The sequence below is a fragment of the Ursus maritimus genome, unplaced genomic scaffold (assembly GCF_017311325.1).
Source record: "Ursus maritimus isolate PB19 unplaced genomic scaffold, ASM1731132v1 scaffold_24, whole genome shotgun sequence".
Classification (NCBI taxonomy): Eukaryota; Metazoa; Chordata; class Mammalia; order Carnivora; family Ursidae; genus Ursus; species Ursus maritimus.
In genome coordinates, this window is record NW_024424897.1 from 28887383 (window position 1) to 28895313 (window position 7931).

Consider the following 7931-nt stretch of genomic DNA (forward strand, 5'->3'; position numbering starts at 1 on the left):
AAAAAAAAAAAAAAAAAAAAAAAAAAAAAAACCAAACCACCAGTGGTGAGGTTTGTTTTCCTACTACATCAGTAAATTTTTAGTATTAACTGAATGTCCACTGTGACCATTTCTCAGTGAATGATCCTACAAGAACTGGAAGATAGACCTTTACCCTCAAGGAGCTTCAACCTAATAAATGAATAGGAAAAAAATAGGAAAATAGCAGATTTCAGACTCTTAGCCAAATGTCATATACATATATGTGTATATATATATATATACATATATGATATATATTTTTTTTTTTAAGGGATTTTTTTTTTTTTTTTTTTTTGAGAAAGAGAGAGCAGGGAGAGGGACAAGCTAATGCTGCACTGAGCACAGAGCCCAATGCAGGGCTGCATTTCAGGGCCCTGAGATCATAACCGGAGCCGAAACCAAGAGTCAGACGCTCAACTGACTAAGCCACCCAGGTGCCCCAAGGTTATATATTTTTAATTATGTGCTATTTAACCCTTATCCGAAATCTGGTTGAGAGAAATTATATTTGTTTTTGTTTGTTTGTTTTATTATGATATGTTAGTCACCATACAGTACATCATTAGCTTTTGAAATTGTATTTGAAGCCATGTTATCTCTCCACTGCTCGGAGAGTTTGGATTAAGTTGGATCATTTAAACTTGAAGTACATCATTTAGCCTCTCCTAAGTACAAAACAAACAAGGAAACTCAGCATATAAAATCTGCTCATTTCTGAATTTGCAATAATTCTTGTTGAGTTTATTAATTATATCACTCATTAGTTGCCCACATGAGAAATTAAATATTTATTTATTTATTTATTTGTTTGTTTATTTATTTATTTTTAGGGATTAGAGAGCCTTACTCTCCTCTTCACTGTAAGAAATATGTAAATCATGATTTCTTTTTTGCTGTGGTTACTAGGAAGCTCAGATCCAAATTTGAAGCACAATATCAGCAACTTAAGAAACTAGTTAACTATATTTGCATTTTCATTTCTCTTAAATTTCATTTGCCATTTCTGTTTTACTAATGTGATTCTATATGTCTTTTGAAAATTGCCTCCTGTCCTTTTTGGAGAGATACAGAATATAAAGAATTTAATAAAATATTGTATTAATGTCAAGCTGTGTAGAATGAGAAAGGATCCTTTTATCATTAAGTTTGTTCATATTGTTGTTTTTCTCTTATTTGTTTTGGTTCAATAAATAATAGTCTTGCCCTTAGCCCCACCCTCATTGCAAACACTTGTTTAGCAAGCAGTTTATCTAATCAACTGCTTCACCGATAATTTGCAAAATAATAGAAATGATTTCAATTGTTTCAAGTTTGTTGAGATAATAGGATACACTTACCATATTGTAAGTATTATACAATAAATTTAGGATGTTATAATGTAAATTGTTACCTATTGAATTTAAATTATTAAGCAAATAAAGCTATACTTAAATACTAAATTTGAACAAATTAGTCTTGTAAGAATTGAGATATTTAGGACTACTTTAGTTGAGAGATGTATGTGTGTGAGATGTGTGTGTGTGTTCACTATAGCCAAGATATTTCTTTTTTTTTTTTTAAAGATTTTATTTATTTATTTGACAGAGATAGAGACAGCCAGCGAGAGAGGGAACACAAGCAGGGGGAGTGGGAGAGGAAGAAGCAGGCTCATAGCAGAGGAGCCCGATGTGGGGCTCCATCCCATAACGCCGGGATCACGCCCTGAGCCGAAGGCAGACGCTTAACGACTATGCCACCCAGGCGCCCCTAGCCAAGATATTTCTTAAACCACACTTCATATAATGTAGTAACAGATCATGATATCTAACGAGTGATAAAAATTTGCTGTTATGATAAGCATCAGTGTGTGCTTTTTATTCCCATGTAAATATCTGTAGTTAAAGTAATAAATTGATAGCAGGGTGTGGAGTGACTTCATCTGCTATCAGTGGTAGCAGACTGAAAATTACAGTTAAATACTTTCTCTTGGTTTTTCTTAGAATTTCATTGTTTGGAAGGGTATCAAAAAGCAGGCATTTAACGAACTATATTCTATATTTACCACTAGAGAGCAGCACAGAGTTATTAATGTTCCTTGACAGTATCTGGTCCAGTCCAAAGGAAGAAAACAGCTAAAACAGAGATAGGTGGAATAAGTACGCTTACACTTATTTTTGTATGCTTCCTCAAGATGGAGAGTTACGTGCACATTTATTCAACAAATGCAAGTTAATGCAATTTTATTTTTAAATGATTTTATTAATAATAATAGCATTTACTGTGTTCTAAATGCTGTTAGGCATGTTAATAAATTTCTAATCTGCACAAAATTTCTGCAATAGTAGATGTATTCATACAACAGGAAACATAGGTTCATAAGATTATCCTTATTAAGTTGCTAAACTGTGCGACTTAATATTTTTTAAATGCATGTGAGTGCTTTCACTAGCTCTACTTTTATTTTAATATGATATTATTTCAGAGCTAACAATATAGGCAGTCCCCAAGCTTATAGATGGATTATATAACATTTATATTCCCAAACTTCACGTGTTAAGGGGCTGTTGGAACTCAGAAGGAATCTTCTTTAGTTAATCATGGTTAGCTGCCTCAGCCCCCACCACCACTTCCTTACACATACGTGAATGTTTTCCAATGGCAAAAAAAAAAAAAAAAATATATGGTCCTGGTTCAGTGACCAAAACACCATGTTTCTTTGAAAAACATATTCGGAATTAAAACTTGGAGCATCTTGACACATTTTTTCCAGTTGAAGTAGAAGAAAAAATTCTCCCAGCACCAAGTGTTAGAGGAAGCCTATAGGGTGAGAACAAATATACTAGGTATGTATATACAAATATTACAAATATACTAACTAGTATATACAAATATACTAGTTAAGGAAATATGAGAATTCCAAGGCCCTTTTCTTTTCTTTTTAAAGATTTTATTTATTTATTTATTTGACAGCCAGATAGGGAACACAAGCAGGGGGAGTGAGAGAGGAAGAAGCAGGCTTCCAGTGGAGGAGCCTGATGTGGGGCTCGATCCTATAACGCCGGGATCACGCCCTGAGCCAAAGGCAGACGCTTAAGGACTGTGCTACCCAGGTGCCCCTCCAAGGCCCTTTTCATCCCACCAGCCAGTCCCATATCAGTCTGAAGTCCTCAGTGTTCAGTCTTAGACCTTTCTCTGGCTGAGACACTCCTTTGAGCTTTATACCCACATATCCAATTGCCTGGTCAGCATTTCCATTTGGATCTCCTTAAGGCATCTCAGATTCACTATATCTGAGGCAAGATTCATGGTAGTCACACCACACCCTCATCTGCCCATCTGTTCCCAAACAGAGCTGCTTCCTCTGTTCCCAGTCTCGGTGAATGACACCTTCCAGTTGCATAAAGTCAGAAAACCTGAAAGCATCCTAACTACTTCCTTTCCCTTAATACCCCTACCCAAGTTTATTAGCATGTGCTGTTGCTTTTTTTACTCTCTAAATATCTCTTGAACCCATCAGTCTCCTTGATCTCCTATGACCATCACATAGTTTATCAGACCTCATGATAGCTTCGCCTGCTCTTATGCACCACGCCTATCCCCCCCCCATCTATCATACTAATACTCAGTTGCCTGCAAGGTTCTGTATAATATGACTTCTGCCCTTATTTCTCTGACTCTCCATCTTTATGCTTCCAGAATGGTATTCTTTCAGTTCCTGGAAGCTCTTTCTCATTTGCTGTTCCCTCTGACTGGAAACACACCCACACCACCACTACCATTACTTCCAAATAGCTGTTCAAGGACTAATTCCTAAGGAATGTGTTTTCTGTGCCCTCCAGTTTATTTTATGGTTTTTTTTTTTTTTTAAGATTTTATTTATTTATTTGAGAGAAAGAGGACAAGCAGGCGGGAAGGGACAGAAGGAGAGGGAGAAGCAGACTCCCCTCTGAGCAGGGAGCCAGACATGGAGCTCGATCCCAGGACCCTGAAATCATGACCTGAGCCAAAGACAGATGCTTAACCGCCTGAGCCACCCAGCGGCCCCTGTGCCCCCCAGTTTAGTCTAGATCTTTTTTCCTATATGTGCTCCTAGATCCTGTTCCTTTCCTTTATATCACTTATCTCAGTTTGTAAGCATACATCCATATCCGTGATTGTCTTATCAGGTCTGTCTGAACCATAAGACAGTATGTTTCCTAAGTGCAAGGATTCTATCTGATTTTATTCACAATACTATCCTTCGTCCCCAGTGTGATGCCTGGCACATACTAATTGCTCAGGTAATGTTTATGAATGAATGATCCCTTCGGCATTCTGTCATGTTTCTGAGAGTTACTCATCTGCCTGTTTGCTATTCTGCTGCCGCCGTCTGGCTCCACACCAAGTTCCTCTCTTCCCTGGCCCTTTGTGTTAGATTCTGGACGCGAAATGTCTTTGAAGTTTTCGAATGTTTTTGTTTGTTTCTTTGTTTTTCTGCTGTTAGTGAAAGGAAAGCAGGCAGTATCAAAAGCTTTTTTCAAACCTGATACTACATTTCCTATTTCATTTAACTGACTCTAAGACATATAGTAAAGCACATACATACAAGCTCCCTGGGATGAATCTTAGAACCAATTTCATAGGGTAATTGGCAGCATTTTCTTCTTTTAGTGCTACATAAAATAACAGTGTATCCTACAAGCAGTGTCACTTTAAATTTGATAAATTCAGGACTTTTTTCTTTCCCCAGTCTAACTCTATAGGTAAAGACAATGATCACGTAGATAGAGATACTAATGGTTAGTCACTGTTCACAAAGGGTTGAAGTAGGACATATTTATCTTTCAGAGGAAGTCTGTTTTCAGAATATGCTGAGCATATCCCTGGAACCGGGGGACCAAGGCCTCTGGATGGCACAGTGTAAAGAAACCAGTCCCATTGATGGGAGCTAAAGAAGTAGCAGCCAAGAGGGTTCACTTTACAAGTCACTCTCTTTTCTCCTTTGCCATTATTACTTCTGTCAGAGCCACCTTAATTTCCTCAGACTGTTTCCTGGCCCTGATTAATTTGATTGTGGGCTTACTCTGTACCTGGCACTATGCTGGGGGAAACAACCATGAAAAGGACACGGTTCCGGCCAACTGAAATAATCAGGGCTGCTAGTTTGGAAGTTGCTGGATTAATGTGCTCTAATAGGAGAGAAAAAGATATGTAAACAAATAGGGACAGTAAGTGTAATAGCAGAGGTAAGTAAAAGTGCTTTTGGAGCAGGGAGAGAACAATTAAGTAATTCCAGGCAGTGGGGCAAACTTACCGCAGAGAAAGCGTTTGCATTTGGCTGTGAGGTTTAAGTGCGAGTTTATCAGAGAAGTGGCGGGGTTGGTGGTGGCATTCTAGACAGGAATTAGGATGTGTAAGAGCATTAGGGTTCCAAAGACCATGGCTGGTTTGATGAACATTTTCTAAGACTAGAATGAAGAATTTATGTGCTGAGGAGGGAAGGTGAACAGTGAGGCTGAAAAAAGTTGGTTGCAGCTAGCTTGTTGTGCTGGGTTTGGAAAGTTAAGGAGTTTTCAACTTTTACCCGTGGGCACCCATTAACGGGTTTTGTTTTGTTGTTGTTGTTGTTTTTTAAGAGCGGGAGAGAGAGAGAGGGTTGGGACAGAGGGAGAGAGAGAATCTTAAGCAGGCTGTACACCCAGCGCAGAGCCTGCCCTCAGGGTCCTGAGATTGTGACCTGAGCCAAAATCAAGAGTTGGACACTTAACCGACTGGGCCACCCAGGCGACCCCCCCCCAAAGGTTCTTAATTTGAGGAGTAACAGGATTAAATTTATATCAATGCAAAAATTAAAGCAGGCATGGAATTGATTCAACTCACTTTTATTTAACACCTACAACATGCTAGGATTTTACGTATGTTCTTCCAGTTACAGCAACCTCGTGCGACAGGTATTTATCTCCACTTTACAGCTAAGAAAATGAAGTCTCATAGAGATTAAGCAACTTTCCTAAATTCACATTAATGACTGGCAGGCAACAGAAGTTGACAGTTTCTGAGAGTATGGAAAAGGAACCAGAAGTTTTGCAGGAGCATTCCTTAGTATTTAGGACTGAGTTAGTTAAATCAGTCAGGCCGTGTAGATGGTATGGTAATATGGTAACATTAGAAAACTACATAATGGTCATTATAAATGAACAGCGCTGGTAGTTTTCAATAGAAGCGCCTAAATGGTCAGGAGTATGTTATTACTTTCAACATTTTTGTAAATATTGACAGGAAATAATGAAGACTTTGAAGGTGAAGGGCATGTGAAAGTGTTATACAGTTGCTCAGTAACCACTGTATCCAAACCCAGACAGTGTGGAAGAAGCCTCGGCATGTCCCCGAAGTTCGTATCTTCACATATACATTCATCCAACTGGGGCAGGACTCACTGGTTTGAATGCCAGACTCCAAAAGAAATAGCTTTGTTTGAGTTTGCAGGTTCTGACTTTTAAACAGGTTCAGAAATTCACATGCTCGGCTAAGATCTTGTTCTAGGAGGCAAAGGAAAGGAAAAAAAAAAAACACCACTGTAAATACTTTTTAGGAAAAAGGTATATATATATATATATATATAAACACCAAAAGCTACCGTCAGAAGGCATTATTCTTCCTCTCTTCTCTGACTCTTGTCCTGCTGGAAAATTCTCCTTCAATAGTACATCAGTGTGCTTTAATATAAGATACGTTATATTGTGTTCATGAGAGCTTTTCCCTCTGTATTGCTAATACTGAACAGTCTGAGATAATACTGAACAGTCTGAGAGGAGAATGTGGGCGATAGTAGGTCCGCCGAAACCCTGTTGCCTACCTCTGTTTAATGTAGCCTTTTTCTCTGCAACCCTGACAGCCAGCTGTGGTCTGTATAAGACGTATGGACACAGGAACTACCTCAAACAGTTTTGACTGTAGTTCTGTGTTTCTCGTGGATGAGACTATGTGACTCTCCAGCCCTTTCCTCTCCCTCTATTTGTTTATGAACATCTAGCTAGCAAGTTGTAGAGCTCAAGTTAGTATTCAGGTCTGTCTGGCTGCCAAACCTTGGGTTCTTTCCAGTTCTGTCCACTGCCTCTGAAGTCTCCTGCCCGGTTGAAAGAATTGTCATCTGACAGTATTTCCAGTTATTACTGTCTGCCACCCCGATTCTAAAAAATCCTTTCTTTCCTTGTCCTTGTCAGTGTCCTTTATGTGCTTTGCTCCAGTGAAACAGGGCTTTCTTCATTTTCTCCATTTTTCCCCTAAATTGTTGCCAGGCTTTGTGATACAAGTCAATGGTAGTATTAAGCCATTAAATTTCAGCTATAATCTACCTTACTAAGCTGATTCTAGTGAGGAACTATTTTGTAGATTCCAAATGGTCTAGAGCTGGATTTAATAATGACATTTATTTAATTTCACTATTTATTAATTTACTTATTTTAAAATTAGATTAAAAATTTCTCCATTTGACCCTTACTTCCAATACCAGTTTTGGAATATAGAACCAAAACATAATTCAGCTAGTTAATTTGGGGGCTGGTGTTATGACCTCTTTTTATTTTGGGAGGTGGAGAATTTCTTTTCTATTTTATTTTATTTTATTTTATTTTATTTTATTTTATTTTATTTTATTTTATTTTATTTTATTTTATTATTTTTTAAGGAGGCTCCATGCCTCCCTGTGAGGCTTGAACTCATGACCCTGAGATCAAGAGTTGTATGCTCTACCAACTAAGCCAGCCAGGCACCCCTCTTTTCTTTTTTATAATGTGGTACTTGACACGTGTAAATGAAGCATAACAATAGAATGAACACCTATGAATCTGCTTAAGAGTTCACCACTTGACTTAAAAAGAGTAGAAAATCTTGGGGCGCCTGGGTGGCGCAGTAGTTAAGTGTCAGCCTTCGGCTCAGGGCGTGATCCCAGC

At 38.2% G+C, this 7931-nt stretch overlaps 1 protein-coding gene and 1 long non-coding RNA gene across 3 annotated transcripts in view; one reads left to right on the plus strand and one right to left on the minus strand.

Annotated features, from left to right (window-relative positions):
- STXBP4 (syntaxin binding protein 4) overlaps positions 1-7931 on the plus strand; it is a 223583-nt gene that overhangs the window by 15287 nt on the left and 200365 nt on the right. The gene's annotated exons all lie outside the window — the stretch shown is intronic.
- Positions 5086-7931, minus strand: part of LOC103681312 — a 61550-nt gene continuing 58704 nt past the window's right edge. Inside the window, exon 3 of the long non-coding RNA XR_573254.2 lies at positions 5086-6518. This is a non-coding gene — a long non-coding RNA (uncharacterized LOC103681312). The remainder of the gene's footprint in view (positions 6519-7931) is intronic.